This window comes from Quercus robur, chromosome 12 (assembly GCF_932294415.1).
Source record: "Quercus robur chromosome 12, dhQueRobu3.1, whole genome shotgun sequence".
In the NCBI taxonomy this organism is placed as follows: domain Eukaryota; kingdom Viridiplantae; phylum Streptophyta; class Magnoliopsida; order Fagales; family Fagaceae; genus Quercus; species Quercus robur.
In genome coordinates this window covers 29,781,411-29,798,709 of record NC_065545.1, presented here as the reverse complement: position 1 = coordinate 29,798,709, position 17,299 = coordinate 29,781,411, and the positions used below count along the sequence as shown (strand labels likewise).

At 34.9% G+C, this 17,299-nt stretch overlaps 1 pseudogene; it reads left to right on the top strand.

Annotated features, from left to right (window-relative positions):
* Window positions 1–2,952: 2,952 nt before the first annotated feature.
* Window positions 2,953–6,771, top strand: LOC126708363 (7-deoxyloganetin glucosyltransferase-like; annotated as a pseudogene).
* Window positions 6,772–17,299: the final 10,528 nt, after the last annotated feature.

Below are 17,299 nucleotides of genomic sequence, written 5' to 3'. Positions count from 1 at the left end.
ACGAAGCAGAAGAAGAGTTTGAAGAAATTACCCATGACTAGATTAGACTATAACTGAATCAAGCGAAGAATGAACTTTGCCCATACACAGATATCATCTTTCACCATTGTCATTCAAAAATCTCTACTTAAATCTCAAATCATGAACCTAGAATCACAGAAATCACAGGTCCTCTTCTTCGGCTTGCTCTTGCTAAAATTTGATATATTGAAAGGAACCAAATTTGAGGGAGAACCTATATTAGGGTTTCGAAAACCAATTTCTAAATCAAAACAAAATCTGAACCAATTTCTTAAATCAAAACCAAACAAAATAACCGAACCTAAATCCTATTAGACACCCAAAATTAATATAAAAGATTTTACCTATAGCCGTTCCAGCAGTCTGATGTTAGGTTGGTTGTGAGGCGAAACGTTTGTGGCTTAGTTGAATTCACTTACCGTCGCAGGGGAAGAGAGCAGAGTTTGTTGGGCTAAGTTTGCATTTGAAGGAGAGACAGAGACTAAGAAATAAGTTTTTGTATCGGGTTTTGTTTAGGGGTTGAAGAGAGTAAATTTTACCGGGTTTGTTTTGAGTGAGAAATAGTTATTGGTGGGATAGAAATAATTACGGTATTTAGGGTTTTTATTTTTTTTAATAGTTTTATTTTTTAAATAATGCTGATGTGGAAAAAAAAAATAATGCTGAGGTGGAAAAATGTGGGAGCTTCAAAAGCTTCGGTTATATATATATATATATATATATATATATAGATAAGAATAAAATACACCAAGTTGTTTGCATGATCGACAGATGGCAGCAGTAGTGTAAATAAAAAGAAAGTTTTTGTCGACACTAAGGATACAAGTATATAAAAGTATAGTTAGGGCGGTAAACGAACCAAGCCGTTTATGAACAACTTGGGCTCGGCTTGATGAAAAGCTTGTTTATGTTCGTTTGTTTTCAAATAAGTTAAGCTTGAGCCTTAGTTTTAGGCTTGTTTGATAAACAAGCTGAGCTCAAGCAAAAAAATTGTTCGTGAACAAGCTCGTGATCAATAGGGCTTAATACAAAACATGCCGAGATTAAGCTCATTTATAGCTTGATATATATTTACTAAATAAACTTATTATTATGACATTACACACATGTTTTGGAATGTTAATTTATAGCTTGTTTATTCATATATATATATATATATATATAATTTTTTTTTTGGAATGTTAATTTATTTAGATTTGTGAAGATTATAGTTGTACGAATAACAAATGTGGATGTAAAAATTGTATTTTGAACAATTACTCAAGCTATAGACAATAAATGATGATGGATGGATTTAATTATTTAAATTTGTAATTTGAACAAATTCTAATCACAGGTGTTAGAAGCATGATAAAATGAGTATATTATATATATATATATATATATATATATATATATATATATTTGTTTACTTGATTTTTGGTGATATAAGCATTTGATGATGCAATTTTTTTGGATCCCAAGCTGAAAAGCTTAACTTGAGCTCAAGTTTGAGCTTAGTATTAAGCACGAGCTTGGCTTGACTAATTAATCAAGTCAAGCCAAACTGAGCTCAAACTTTTTGGCATTCTCACATGCTCGAGTTCAAACATTGTTTTTAGGCTTGTCTCAAGCTTAAGCCAAGCTTGAGCATTTTTTATTTTTAATGACAAGCCAAGCTCAAACACACACTACTCGACAAAGTTTGGCTCATTTACAGCCCTAAGTATAGTGAAGAATTTTAACATATATGGGAAGAAAGGAAAAACTATGGGCAAATGCACATCATACATGTGAGGTTGCTTTTCTTTGAAAAAAATGGGAGCTAACTAAGTTTAAGGACTAATGATTCGTTTGGATTGAGGGAAAGGGAGGAGGAGTAGAGTAGATTTAGTATAAAATTAGCTTATTTTTAGCCAACTCTACTTTACTCTCCTCCACTCTCCCTCTTCCTCCCCTCCATCCAAACAGGCCATAAGTTGCGTTTAAGAATCATATTGGTTAGTTTTAGAATGTTATTAACGTGATTGACATTAACCTAAATTTCCAAGCAGTTTAATAAAGTTACCCTTTTTATATAAATATGAAAAACTCTTAAAGCATTCGCATCAATCTCCCTAGAATTTTAGCTAAACTAATTTCAAAAGCTCATCTTTTAACTATTTTAACAAGTAGACATAATAAACACCATACCACTGACCCTAACAAACAAAATCACAATCCTAGGCAACTCATACAACCAACCCCACCGGCCACCACTAAATATCACTACCAATTATAGGCAAAACCCATTCGCACCGCCAAAGCCAAACCTTTCAGCCACCAAACTCAATCATTGGCCAAACCCATTCGTACCACCAACCCCACTGGCCACCACCAATCACAGAGAAACCCATTTGCACTGCCAAAGCCAAACCCTTCAACCACCAAACCCAATCACCAGCCAAATCCATTTGCACCACCAACCCCACTAGCCAAACCCGTTCACACCTTCGAACCCACCAATCACCGGCCAAACCCACTTGCACCACCAACCTCCGGCCAAACCCATAAAGTTAAGACCCAAAAATACAAAGAAATTTCACAAAAAAACCACCATCCTAAACCCATAAACTAGACTCATAACAAACCCCAATTTCTTTCTCAAACTCGAAATCGGCAGTGGAGAAACTAAGATTCAACACCATTCGTGGCGGTGGTGGCCCACGACAACAAATTGAGGCTATAGTTTTAGCCTTGGATGCCTCACAGTGAGGGGAAAAAAAAAAGAAAAAAAAAAAAGGAGAGAGAGATAAAACCAGTGGTGCACAATGTTGAACTCCAGAGATGGTGAACGATGGTCTGAGGAAGGAGTAGCATGGCTTAAAGTTTATCCATGTTGGTCCAAGCCATGAGAGAGACAAAGAGAGCAGAGAGCGTGAGGGAGGAGTAATTCTTAGGTACTCCCGAAGCATGGAGAACAGTGCTTCTTCCTCTCACATTCATGGTGGGGTCTACTCATTAAATTCATGGTAAGTTTCACCAAGAATCTAAGAGGAGGGAACACCATTTCTTTGTACTCCAAGAGTACCCAAGAATTTTCCATAAAAGAGAAAATAGTGACCAATGACTAAGAGAAAAAGTTAGAGTCAGGTTTTTTTTTTTTTTTTTTTTTTTTTTTTTTTTAAAGATTCTAGTGAGACCAAGGCATTGCTAGCTTTGGTGAGTGTCTCTCAAAATGTTAAAATTGTAGGACAAAATATTGAGACTTATGCGAGAGTTTTATTTATTTTATTTAGTTTTTAGCTATATATTTGGTTAAATATTAAAATAACAACACTGATGTGAATGCTCTTACTAGTAATTAAATATGAGTTTTACTAAGTAAACTATTTTAGGAAATTTTTTATGGGAAAAAAAAAAAAAATTTGTCAACAAATGTATGTTATAAGGATACATTAAGTATAGTCAAGAATTGTAACTTATATGGGAAGAAAGGAAAAACGATGGGCACATGCATATCATAAACATGAGGTTGCTTTTCTCCAAAAAAATGCCTAAGCTAATGGAGTTTAGAAACTAAGTTGAGTTTAGGGATCAAGTTGGTCAACTTTGAAATGTCTTTAATTTAATTGATATTAGCCCAATCTTTAAAGTAGTTTAATAAAATTTACAATGTTTTTATACAATACGAAAAGCCCTAGTGGTAATTAAATATGGTTTTTACTAACAGATGCCCTTAGAGCATACATCAATAAACTATTTTAGAAAACTATTTACTGAAAAAAAAAAAATGACTAATTTCTTTGATAGATTTTTCAACTTCCCATAAAAACTTTTAAAAAATTGATGATTAATGTATAACTTAAACGTATACATCAACTGGACAAATTAAATATAATATATTATAATAATTATTTTTTTGATGTTAACATTATAATTATAGCTGGCCGGGATCACAGTACTATATATAAATATAATTATTATTAGATAAGCTTAAAAATTGCTAAATCTGTCCCTTTCTCTTGAAGTGGGTCACATTATAAGGTACAATCAAAGTGCCCACGCACATACAAAAACAAGTAGCAAAAAGGAGTTCCTCTCCAAAAAAAAAAAAAAAAAAAAAAAAAAAAAGTTTGTAGCAGAAAGGAAGAAATGGATTCTGAGACGTTTGTAGCTGTAAGCCTCATGCCGTTTGTATTCCATATCCAATTCAAAGCCACATAAAGGCAATGCTAAAGTTTTCAATGCTTCTCCACCATAAAAGTTTTCACATAACCTTTGTGAACACTCAGTTTAACCACGTACCAACGTTTTCTAAAATCTAGAGGTCCCAACTCTTTAGATGGTTTGTCTGACTTTTGATTGGAAACCATTCCCGACAGCCTCCATCTAATCTTAACATCTCTCAAGACCTCACTTCTCTTTGTGTTTCCATTTCGAAAAACTTTTGGGCTCCATTTTCTGATCTCCTCTTAAAACTCAACAGTAGTGCAACTTCAAACATTCCTCCAGTGACTTGCATTATCTTAGATGGTTTCACCGTAGGCCAAGTTTGTTGTAGTGACCGCTGCTCAAGAACTCGGAATCCCAATTGTAACGTTCTTCACTATCTCTGCCCATGGCTTAATGGGCACTATGCAGCTTCCAATTCTCAAGGACAAAGGCATCATACCACTTAAAGGTACGTACTATAACAAATCATGCAAAATCCTATGGAAGTTTTGGCATTATTTTTATTCTCCTCATTAATTAATCATAATTTTATAAGTTTTTTTTTTTTTTTTGATCTTTGCAAATGAGAGTTATTTAACAAATGAGTATTTGTACACTGTTATAGATTGGATTCCAGGTATGAGAAGCATCCGCCTAAGGGATCTCCCGACCTTTCTTCAAACCACAAATCCAAATGATGTTATCTTTAATTTTTTGCTTGAAGTACTCGAAAGAGCTACTAAAGCTTCAGGACTTGTTATTCAAACATTCAACGTGTTAGAGCAAGAAGTTTTGGATGCTTTCTCTACCATGTTTCCTCAGGTATATGCCATTGGCCCTCTCTAACCACTAGTCAATCACTCACCCAATGACCCTTTGAAATCAAGTGGCTATAGTTTATGGAAAGAAGAAGTTGAGCGCCTCCACTGGCTTAACTCTAAGGCACCCAACTCTGTGATATATGTGAATTTTGGTAGCGTAAGAGCATTCCCATTCGGGATTCCAAAAAAGTTATATTTTACAACCTCAAAACCTACTTTATCTATTTTACCATTTTAATTACAACTCACCCAACTCCCAGTTTCTATTTTTATATACAACTCATTAAAATAATATAAATTACAACATCAAATAATATAAAAAATCATGTTTCTCTCTCTTCTCTTTCATTTCTTTTTTCTCTCTTCACCTTTCTCAATTAAAATAATAGTATTTTTTTTTTTTAAGAACCCATACCCGAATGGAGCAGCATTTTTGAGGTTTTGGATGTAAAATAGCAACTGGGGGGTGTAACACCCCCCCAATGCTAGTGCTCTAACTGTCATGATGCCATCACAAATGGTTGAGTTTGCATGGGGACTTGCAAATAGTAAGCACCGGTTTTTGTGGGTAATTAGGCCTGATTTAGTTTTCGGTGAACCAATGATTTTGCCACCTGAGTTCGAGTTAGAAACTAAAGAAAGAGGTTTAATAGTTAGTTGGTATCCTCAAGAGGAAGTTCTTAACCACCCCTCGATTGGAGGTTTTTTAACACATTGTGGGTGGAATTCAACCCTTGAAAGTTTGTGTGCTGAAGTGCCAATGCTTTGTTGGCCATTCTTTGCAAATCAACAAATAAACTACAAGTATACTTGTAATGAATGGAGCATTGGCATAGAGATTGACAATGATGTCTAGAAAGAGAAAGTGGAGAACCTTGTGAGAGAGTTGATGGAAGGAAGCAAGGGCAAGAAAATGAAGACAAAGGCTATGGAATGGAAAAAAATTGGCTGAAGAGGCTGCTAATCTTATTGGTTCTTCATCCATTAACTAGAATAATTTAGTGAGTGAAGGGTTTTATCAAATGGTGATATATTTTATAAAAAATAAAATAAAGGTGTGATGTTTTTGTTAATAAGAACAATGAATAAATTTAGTCAAATATATATATATATATATATATTTATATTTTTATATATATATATATGTTTATATATATATATATATATATATTTATATATTTTTTAGAATGAATAAATTTAGTCGATTTGGTGGAGATTTAAAGATTGATTTTTTATCCTTTGTCACTTCAAGGATCACTACAAAAGGATCGGAGCCATATAATTTGATTTTCTTTGACATTCCATGTAATTTTTAATATTTGTTAATGAAAAGAAATTGATTTTGAGCGTTTTATTAAATTTTTCTACAGCTAAATTCAGTGGTAACTCCATGTGAATTCCTCAGGTTAGGGGGATTATACCCAAAGTTTATATCTACATTTTGAGGTGCTGCTATGGGATTTTTTTTTTTTTACCCAATAAAAAAGAATCTCAGTCCTGTCTGGTTGTGGTTCACTCATATGTTAATATGTGAAGTTACCCCCTCAAAAATTTTAAGGCCTTAAATTACTCATGAACAAAAGATCACATGGTACACATAATTTTATGTCTGCATCTTGTTCACTAGTGACGGATCCATTTTCCATTTTCTGTGTCTAGCCAAAGTTGATTTTTAAGTAGAGTCAAAGTTCAAACTAATGAAATACTTGTAAATTGTGTTTTGGCGTGGATCATATATACTCATTCACATGCGTAGGAGTCTGGCACTATGCTTCCTGGTTGGTTATGCCATTTAGGGAAATAGAGTGCATCAAGAGAGAGTTACCTAGTGAGTCACTTGCCCGAGCAGACCTCACATAAAAAGTTCGCTCAAACAGTTGCAAGTTACTCGCACAAGTGAAAATCAAACATCATCTCAGAAGACCCCTGCTTATACTACTTGAGCAGACTTCAACACTGAAGTTTGCTAGACACTTGCTGGAGTGTCGCTCAAGTGAAACCTCTTAACAGTGATTTCGTACAACCTACACTCAAGTCTCGCTCAATGGAGTTGAGCAATTTTAAAACTAATAATAGGTCCTGGATATGTTCAGTATGCTATAATAGGTTCTGTAATGGAATGATTATTCATGTGGAATAGCTATTTAATCATTTGGTTGTATTTTTATTGCAAGTGTTAATTATTCCTTATGAATATATAGCTATTCTTTAATTTCTTAAATTGAAAAATAGCTATTTTGTTTTCTAAATGGATGTGATAGTTATTTCTTAATACATATAATAATTTTAGAAATTGTTATATTTCCAAAAATACAAACTATCTCTATGTCCATAATTATTATGTTCCAAATATACATATTTTGTGGTTTTCCTACTTCACAACCAATTGTATTAAGAGGAATAGTTATTCCATTATATCCCATTTATTCTCATTAATATGGATGATTATTCTTAACATAATTTTCATTTAAAGTCCGTTTGGGATCCGCTTATTTTCTTGAAACTGAAAAAATTAATTGCTGAAAGTACTGTAGATAAAAGTAAAAGTTAGCTGAAATAGTATAGTGAGACCCATGAATAGTACCAAAAAGTGCAGTGGGTTCCATAAATAGTAGTAAAAAAAGCTGAATAGTAAAATAAGCTGGCAAATTTCATCCATGCCAAACGCACACTTAATATATCAAACGTCTCATAAGTAATTTTAAATTCATTATTTTTACCATTTATTTTCACTTCGATCGAGCACTTTCTTTTTTGCAACTCCTCTCTTAATCTCATTTGAGTATTTCTAAGAAAAAGTTCATCAAATCGTGTGCGGAATTTTCATTATCCAACTCCTCTCTTTGTTCCAGTTTTATGCAATTTTCCTATTATAAGGTTCCAAATTTTTGGGCATCTTTTCAATTGATGGTTTTTAGACCCCTTAAAAACACAATTGGATTAACCTAGGTAATTAGCCAAGTTATTACTTAGTCCAAATTCCAAATCTAGGTTATCACAATCAAACAATCATATCATGCAAAGCAGCGGAAAGATAAATAACACAATGATATGATCACTCAGGAAACCAAACCGGTAAAAACCTGGGGAGGATTTAACCTAGCTATCATCAAGGTAAACCTGAATCCACTATGAAAGAATCAAAGTTTTATAATAGGACTTAGACCACTAACATCCTATTGCTACCCACCAGTAGAAACTTACTGACACGACCACGTGCAAGATCCGAGACCACAGACTCCTTCTTTCTTGGATTCTTCAGCAAGTACAAGCATACTCGCTTGTGTTTCTTTAAGTTCTTATGGAAGTAACTGAATGATCATCAAGTTCTTGAACGAATCTCCTCTTGATAATCCTAAGCTTGTGTAAAGGAAAGTTCCTCATAGATCTCACAAAAGATTTACACAAACAGCAGTATGAGCAACCTTAGAGAACTCTTGGATACAAAACCCTAGATCTATAAAAGATGCACAATATGCACTCTAATCTCTCTAAACGGCACTCAAAAACGTTTTAGGGTTTCCCTTATATATAGAAGTGTTTTACTTGAACCCTAATACGTTTAAGTAGAGTTTAGGCTGAACTGGAGTTCTGCAAAAAAATAAATTTGCCCGTGGTTCGATCGATCGAGTCTAATTTTCAATTGATCGAGCCTTGCAGATTTAATCCAATAAATTCTGAAATCACTCGATTTCAATTATACAAATAAACAAACTTTGAGCAAGCCTAAACCTAGACTCTATGTTTTGATCATGGTTTGCCAACATAATACAAATTGAAGTTCTAATACATTTAAACCTAAAGTCTTAGAATTTAACATCAATCTTTCATGATTGGGCTTAGTTTTTGAAATTTTCAATAAATTTTTCTTTTTTAAAAGTGTTGTATGTGATTACGGGGTTGCATTTGATGGATATCATCATTTATTCAAATGGGTGAGGTTTGAGTCCAATGTCTAGTTGCACTGAATCCGTTGAGATTATAACACGTGTCCACTTTTGAACACATGTCACCATCTTAATGGGTTCAGTGTACTACATGCACTGGACCTAAGCCTCGCCCTATTCAAACTGTGTCAGGCTCCTCTCCCTTTTTTTTGTATAGATAAAGGACATGTGGCAATTAAAATAATCTAATGGTTCAAAAAAAGCCAACTCAAACCATCTTTGTTTCTGCAATCTGAAACATCATTACTGCCAGATCCATTCTCTCCTTGTTTTTTTACAAACTCATCACCACTTATGAACGTGAGCTTTTCAAAGGAATCAACAAAAAGAACCTTTTTTTTTTACTATAAGAATGCAGGGATAAAGGTTTAATACCACTTAAAAAAACTGAAAACTTACTTGTTATAATCACAGCCAGAAAATTTTACAGAAATTCAACCCATTTGGCTAACTTTTATTGTCAAAATATGAAAATGAATGATGGAATCTTTAATCTTTTCACCATTTTTCATCCTAATAAGAAGCAAAAATACCCAAGCAGCAATAAATTGGGTTCAAAAAATAAAAAATAAAATAAAATCTGTCATAGTGTTCTTCTAGTTTGAAAAACAGAGTGTAAAAAAAGCTAGCCAAATCAATCTCCAGGTTTCCGTATGGATTTCATTTATAAGGATAATTACAAGCATTTGAAAAATAAAAAGATTACAACAAAAAGGGATAAACTCTAGTTATTTGATGTTACGTGCGACTTTATCTTTTTCCCTAACTTTATCATCAATAGCTTAAACAAATGGTGATTTACTAGGATTCATATTCTTAACACTTCTACCCATCAGAAATCCATAAAACAACAACAGAAAAATTACTTCTCTGTTGTAATCCCATCTTCATAACCATTGCCATACCTTTCTATTACCATTGGCACCACAAAGAAATTACTCACATTGGAAAAATCATAACACACAGGTTACTACTAGAAATGGCAACGGGTCGAATTCAGGGCAGGTTTTTTTATGCTCGAACCCAGCCTGGTTAATAAACAATTTTTTTAAACCCCAAACCCACTCTGTCAGGCCCTACGGGCCCTAAGAGCCTCGTCCAGCCACTTTTGGGCCTAATCTAAAGCCCCAAATCCATGGCCCAATCCAACCCAATCTTTAAAAAAGTTTAAAAATTAAAAACCCAAACACAAACACAAACACAAATAGCAACACATATCCTATCACAAACACAAAAGTCACCAACACAAACATTCATTAATGAAATTAAAAAAGAAAAAAAAAAAAAAAGGTAAAACCTTGAGATTCATAGCTTTGAGAGAGGAAATGAACCCAAAAAAAAAAAAAAAAAAAAATTGGAGAACTCAGACCACCAAGGCTCCATTGGCGATGCTTTCAGCCATCAATCCCACCTCTAGGCTTTGCCTTACGTCAACACCACCAAAAGCTCCTCCAATCATCACATCTCTCTCCAATCTAACAATCCCGTGCTCCGCTCTAACAATCCCGTGCTCCGCTCTAACAATCCTATGCTCCTCCGTGACAAACAGCAACCACCACGAGATCCATGCTCCTCTATGACAAACAGCAACCACCACATGATGAGAGTGAGGGTGAGGGTGGGTTGGTGAGTGAATGATAGTGAGGGTGAAGGTGACTGGGTGAGAGGTGACTGAGAGAAATTGAGAGTGATAGTGAGAGAGGTAAGGGGCGGCTAAGAGAAAATGAGAGTGAGAGAGGTGAGAGGCAGCAACTGAGTGTGAGAGGTGAGAGAGAATTGAGAGAAAGTGAGAGGTTAGGGTTATAAGTTTTATATATATATATATAGGTTTTTTTGTAATTTTACTTTTATTCTAAACAAGTCGGGTTTAGGTTTGAGTTCGGGGCTGGTATTGCGAAAACCTAAGCCTGACCCAGACCCGCTTTTGGTTTTATTTTAAAAACCCAGACCCGACCCTTCTGTTTATTGGGTCGGGTCGAGTACCTATGGGTTGAGTAACAATTGCCATCCTTAGTTACCACTTACCCATTCCTCAATCCAAAATCTTTATTTATGCCATCTTCAGTAGAGAAACCTAGATAAAGTGAACCCTTACCCTCAATCCTATCAAGCCATTCCACAAAGTATCATGCTACTACAGAGATCCCGCCAGAAGCCTTCCTACCCACTCATTGTTGTGCCACTGAAGACAAGAAAGAGGAGAAGACTAGGAGGTTGCAAGAAATAGGATAGCTTGAAGTGGCTTTTTTTGAACTATTAGATCATTTAATTACCATGTGTCCTTTATCTATACAAAAAAGAGAGAGAATGGGAGGGTTTCTAACAGGAGAGGAGCCAGACCCATTCATACCCACCTATGATAATGAACACCAAATGTTTAACAAAATGCCAAAATTAGCTTTAAGTGTTCATTCATTATGGTTAACATCATGTTTGGATAATTTAGACTCCTGTTGTATTATACAAATGGCTTGTACTGATTAAGTCCAATTATATCAAATTTATCAATTAGCTTCTAATCATTTAAAATAATATGGGCTTAATGCATATAGCATCACCAATTGCACATCAATCAACCATAATATATAGGTAGGTTCCAATTAGCTCAACTGGTAAAGTCACTGATGGTTGAATAAGAGATTTGGAGTTTAATTTCTGCCTACACCAAAAACCAATTGGTGTCTTAACCTGATAATAAAGAGCTATTATTAGGAACGGACGCCATAGATTGAAACTCTCTAAAAAAAAACCATAATATATAGAGACATATGATATGGTGACAATGTGAAAACTAATGGAGAACATCCAATGGAAGAATGACCAACCTTCCACCAAAAAAAGAAATATGTTATTGATGGTGGGCTAAATTAAGTCCAATTTGTCCATCTTGGTCGTCCATGACCAAACTGGGCCTAGACCAACTCACAATAAAGGGAGTCCAATAAAAAGTACCACGAATAATGAATTGGATCTGTCCACAAACTTTATGACTTTCCAAAGTAGTCTAGTGGTCCATGTCACATAAGGGCATGGACGACCAAATGACACTTAGTAAATTTCAGAGGATTTTTCTACAAACACCAAACAATTGGACCACGATCTATCATTCTAGAATGTGGGGAGGATTCCCCAAAATCTGCTCCATTCTCTCCACTAATCCCACACATCTCCCATGATGGTAGTGGATCCGAACAAGTAGACCCACTAAAAACTCTCCATAAAAGGGATCTACTTCCATCAGCTCAAGGTATGTTTTCACTATTCATCTACTCACTATCCTTGTGTTCTAGAGAGAAAACTGACTTAACCGTCGGAGGGTCCCTAGTTGGTTCTAGGGGTGTGCAAAAAATCGAGAAATCGAAAAAACCGATAGAAACCGATCTAACCGTGTCCAAAATTTCATTTCAGTTTCGATGCGATTCAATTTCGATTTGCAGAAATGAAAACCGAAATTTTCAGTTTTGGTTTCGGGTTCAAAAAATAAAAGTTCGAACCAAACCAAAACCAACTGATATGTATTAAATATAACTATGTACAAAATATTTCAAGGTGAGAACCACTAGTTTAGTGGTAAGACACACATGTGATTATACTTGGCCCAAGTTCGAACCTTGCTAAAAACATTTTAATTTTTTCTCTCATAACACAAAACTACGTCGTTTTATACATCAACTTAAAAAAATAAAAATAAAAATAAAAACCTACTCTCTACATTTCACTTCAGCCGCCTCAGTGCCTCACGCCCTCACCCTCACTCTTTTCTTTTCCTTTCTTTGAAGTCCAAATCCTAAGCTTCAAAAAAAGCTAATTCAACCCAACACATGGCTTTGCCAGACGTCTTTGAATTCGCTTGCAATTTCGCTGTCATGGTTAGAGTCCAAGGCCTTGTAAGTCTCAATATCCCAAAAACATAAAGAAGAATTGCTTTGTTCTTATAGTTGGTAACTGATAATGATTTCTTTTGTTTTTGTTTTTGTTTTAATTTTTAGGACCCAAAGGGCATGAAGATGAGAAAACACGCTTTTCACCAATAACAGTGAGTCAAAAAATTTCCATCACAACACCACAACTATTTCCCAAGTTTTAGTTTTTAATCATTTATTGAAGTTTTTTTTTTTTTTTTTTTTATTTTTTTTTTATGGGTCTTTGTAGTTCTGGAAAAACGACCCTATCATCTTCTGGAATTTTTGCTATGAGTTTGTCTTCTATTTTTATCCTAAACCACCCATCTTCTTCTTCTTCTTCTTCTTTTCTTGCTTTTGTTTCTCACATACTAAACATTAAAACCCGACTGAGCTAAATCGAAACCGATTGCAATTGGTTGGTTCAGTGTTCATCCCTTACAAATCAGTTTTGGTGTTGAATATGTTAAAACTGAAATTCTCGGTTCAGTGCAAAAATTGCCTACAACACCGACCGAACCAAACCGATTACACCCTTAGCTGGTTCACCCCGGTCACCCTTGACAGTCTTTTTCTTTCTCTTCAACTCATCAAACTGTCGTTGTAGCTCGAAACATTTAGCCTACTGATTTTCGTGTATCATCAATTATAATTAGGGTTCCGAGGTCTTGAGCAGCAATAATGGTGAATTGCATTAAAATATCTGAGATAATGCAAGTCACTAGAGGAATGTTTGAAGTAACACTATTGAGTTTTAAAAGGAGTTCAAAAAAGGGAGCCAAGAAGTTTTTCATAATGGAAGCACAAAGAGAAGCAACGTCTTGGGTGGCATTGGAATTCGATGGAGGGAGGCTATTTGGAATGGTTTCAAATCGAAAGTCAGGTAAGCCATCCAAGGAGTTTGTACCTCTAGATTCCAGAAAATATTGGTGGTTGAACTCAGTGTTGTGGGCGCAGCGGTTTTCTCCTTAAGGAAAGGGGAGTACGCCTCGACCAAGTGGACCAAGGTAAAGAAAAGATGGATTTGCCCCCTAGATTAGGTCTAAGAACCATAAATATAGTGCCCATAGGTGGAATGACTGATCTTACTACCAGAGTATGGGTTCGGAGTTTAGGTATGGGGATGGGAAGGTGTTAGACAATCAACCCCACCTAACCCATAGGTTGACTTCCAGTCATTGCGTCTTATGTCTTAATCTAATTAAAGGCTCATTCAATATTTTTATCTATACTTATACACACATTAGCATACATCTAGCAATCAATCATCCCAAAACCCTAACATACATCTATCATGGCAACTCACATCAAGCCTAGCATACATCTATCATGCATATCATATTATCTTATCCAAGGCAGCAAATAACAAGATATCACAAAGGCAGAAACATAAACATGGCAACATCAAAAAAACATGTGATTGCATTCTCGACATCAAGAACACAACATCCAACCAAGCATGTTCAACTCATCATTAAGTATATCCAATGCATGTTCATGTGAATGCATGACTTACCTTATTGAATCTTAGCACCTATGCATCAATAATTGAACATATAAATGCATGTTCATGGTATTTAGGCCAGAAAAGAAAAGAAAACCCTAATCTAGCATGTTAAAGGCAAACAAACAATTAAACAGAGGAATAGAGACCTAAAAACATAAAAAGGAGCCGAAACAGAGGCATATGACATAGGGAAATAAAGAAAAAGAGGCAAAAAAACTCGGATTAGGGTTTCTGAGCTGAAGTATGCATGCGCATACATAAGCCTGCGTACGCAAGCTAGTTGTATGCGTACACATACTTCAAGCCTACATGTGCATACATAATTATGCGTGCGTAGACATGCCCCCAGAAACCCTAACCCAGAAGAAACTCATAAACACAAAAACAAAGCAAAAACAAAAACCAAGGAAACTAACAACCTAACATGCTTTAAAACGTGAAAACTACATAAACCTAAACTAAAAAAGCATATTAAAACATATCAAACATAATTAAAAACATCAAACAGAAAAATATAATGAATGGAGAAACTATATCAAGAAAAACATGTGAATCATATTAAACAAAGTGGGAAAATATGGAAAAGAAGTTCACCTTGCTTTAAAATCACAGATTTGAAGTTGTTTAACTAACCACTTAGTGGCTACAACACAAAGATTAGATTGCGGACAAGAATAATCAAAAGAATACAATTGTTTAGATGATCACAACTAAAAAAAAAAAAAACTTTAATTGTAAAAGGTTTTTGAGAAATCAATTTTGGAAAATAGTTTCTGCCTTAGAACTAATTAAAGAGAGGTTTTTAATTTGTAAAAAAACATGCTAAGGGGCTCTATTTGTGTTTTAGAAAATAGAATGGCGTAAATGCACTTTTAGTCCCTACATTTTGACCCGATTTCTATTTTGGTCCCTACATTTTATTTTTACCACTTTTAGTTCCTAAACCAATTAACGCGTGACATTTAAGTCCTTATCGTCACCCAACTAACAGAAAATGCTAACGTGGCTGATGGCACAGTAAAATAATAATTAAAAAAAAAATCTATTTTAGCATTAAAAAATTGCCACGTTAGAATTTAAATTAAAAAAATTAATTTATTAATTTTAACTAAATGAAAAAATTTAAAAACAAAAAATCAAGCCCAATACAGATCAAAACACCACAATCCCAGATCACAACTCTCTGAAACTCTCCTGTCTCAATGGTGCTTGTGGGTTTCTTTTCCTTTTTTGTTTTCTTCTTTCTTTTTCTTTTTCTTCCCCAGATCGGTCTCTCAGTTTCTCTGCCTCCATTCTTTCCTTTTCTTCTTTCTTTCTTCTTCTTTTTCTTCTTTCTCCCTCTATCTTGGTGCTTAGCCTTCTTGAACTCTCTTTATCTCTTGATTTTGCTCAAACACAAACCCAAACCCAAACCCATATGCCTCAAGCTCCTCTCTCAAATCAATGGGTCTCTCTCTTTGGCATTTTTTTTATGGGTTTCTGTGCATATGGTGTTGCCGACTTGCCGTGGTGAGGTGGAGGGTGTGGGTTTGTGGGGATTGGCGTGGAGGAGGTCTGAGTTTGTGGATCAGCATGGTGAAGGGTGTGGGTTTGTGGTGATCGGCCTTTGTGGTGGAGTTTTGGTGATGGCACAGATCAGAGTTTGGGTTGGTCGGTGATGGGTTGCATGATTGTTCGGTGGCTGGATCGGTAATGGTTGGTGGTTGGATTGAAGTTTGGTGGTGGGTTTCAATGGCTGGATTGAAGTTTGGTGGTGGGTTTTAGTGATTGAGATTGGAGTTTGGTGGTGGGTTTCGGTGATGGCACAGATCGAATTTTGGTGGTGGGATTCGTTCACAAATTGGAGTTTGGTGATGGGTTTCGTTCTCAGATCGAAGAGGAATGGCGCCTAGACTAGTTGAGTTTTTTTTTTTTTTTTTTTTTTTTTAAATCAGATTTGGGTGGGGTAGTTTGCTCTGATGGGTTTGTGTGGGTAGTGGATGGATTTATTGTTTTGGATTTGTTGTGGATAGTTGATGGTTTTGTGGCAGATTACAGTGGATTTGTGGTTGTGATTTGAGGGCAATCACGGGTCAGGAAAGAAAATTATGTGTTTAGGTTTGTGTTCTTGAGTTCTTTGATCTGGGTTGGAGTTCTTGTTTTCATCATGTTCTTCCCAAGTTTTTTTTTTTTTAAAAAAAATTTCATTTAGTTAAAATTAATAAATTAATTTTTTTTATTAAATTTAGTAGCTGATGTGGAAATTTTTTAATGCCAAAATAGATTTTTTAATTATTATTTTACTGTGCCATCAGCTACGTCAGCATTTTCTGTTAGTTGTGTGACGATAAGGACTTAAATGTCACGCGTTAATTGGTTTAGGGACTAAAAGTGGTAAAAATAAAATATAGGGACCAAAATAGAAATCGGGTCAAAATGTAGGGACTAAAAGTGCATTTACGCCAAAGAGAATTAGGGTTTTAAAGAAGATGGAGGCTAAAACAAAACTCTCCCTAGCTAGGGTTTTAATTGGAGATATAAAATGAGTATTTATAAGTTAAAAATAGGGTTTTTGAGGCTCTTTAATTGTCTTTGGACGTTCTAAGGGTCTATGGGCCGGCTCACATCAAAGCATGATGTTTTGGGCTCTTAAAATGAAATTTTAAAACCCAAAAAATCGGACTGACTAGTTGGTCCAATTTCAAATGGTCATAACTTACTTGATATAAGTTCAAATTAGGCAAAATTTATGTTTAAATTGAAGCCTAGGATGTTTAATTTCCAATGAAAGAAACTTCACACAAAATTCTTTGTGGATCAAAAGTTATGGTCAAAAGAGTGAGCAAAGGTCATTTTTTAGTATCGATTTCAAAGTGACTTGAGTACTTTTGAGTTGTGATTACTTCCAAACTATTGTGAACTCTTTAATTACCCTTGGTTGACATATGT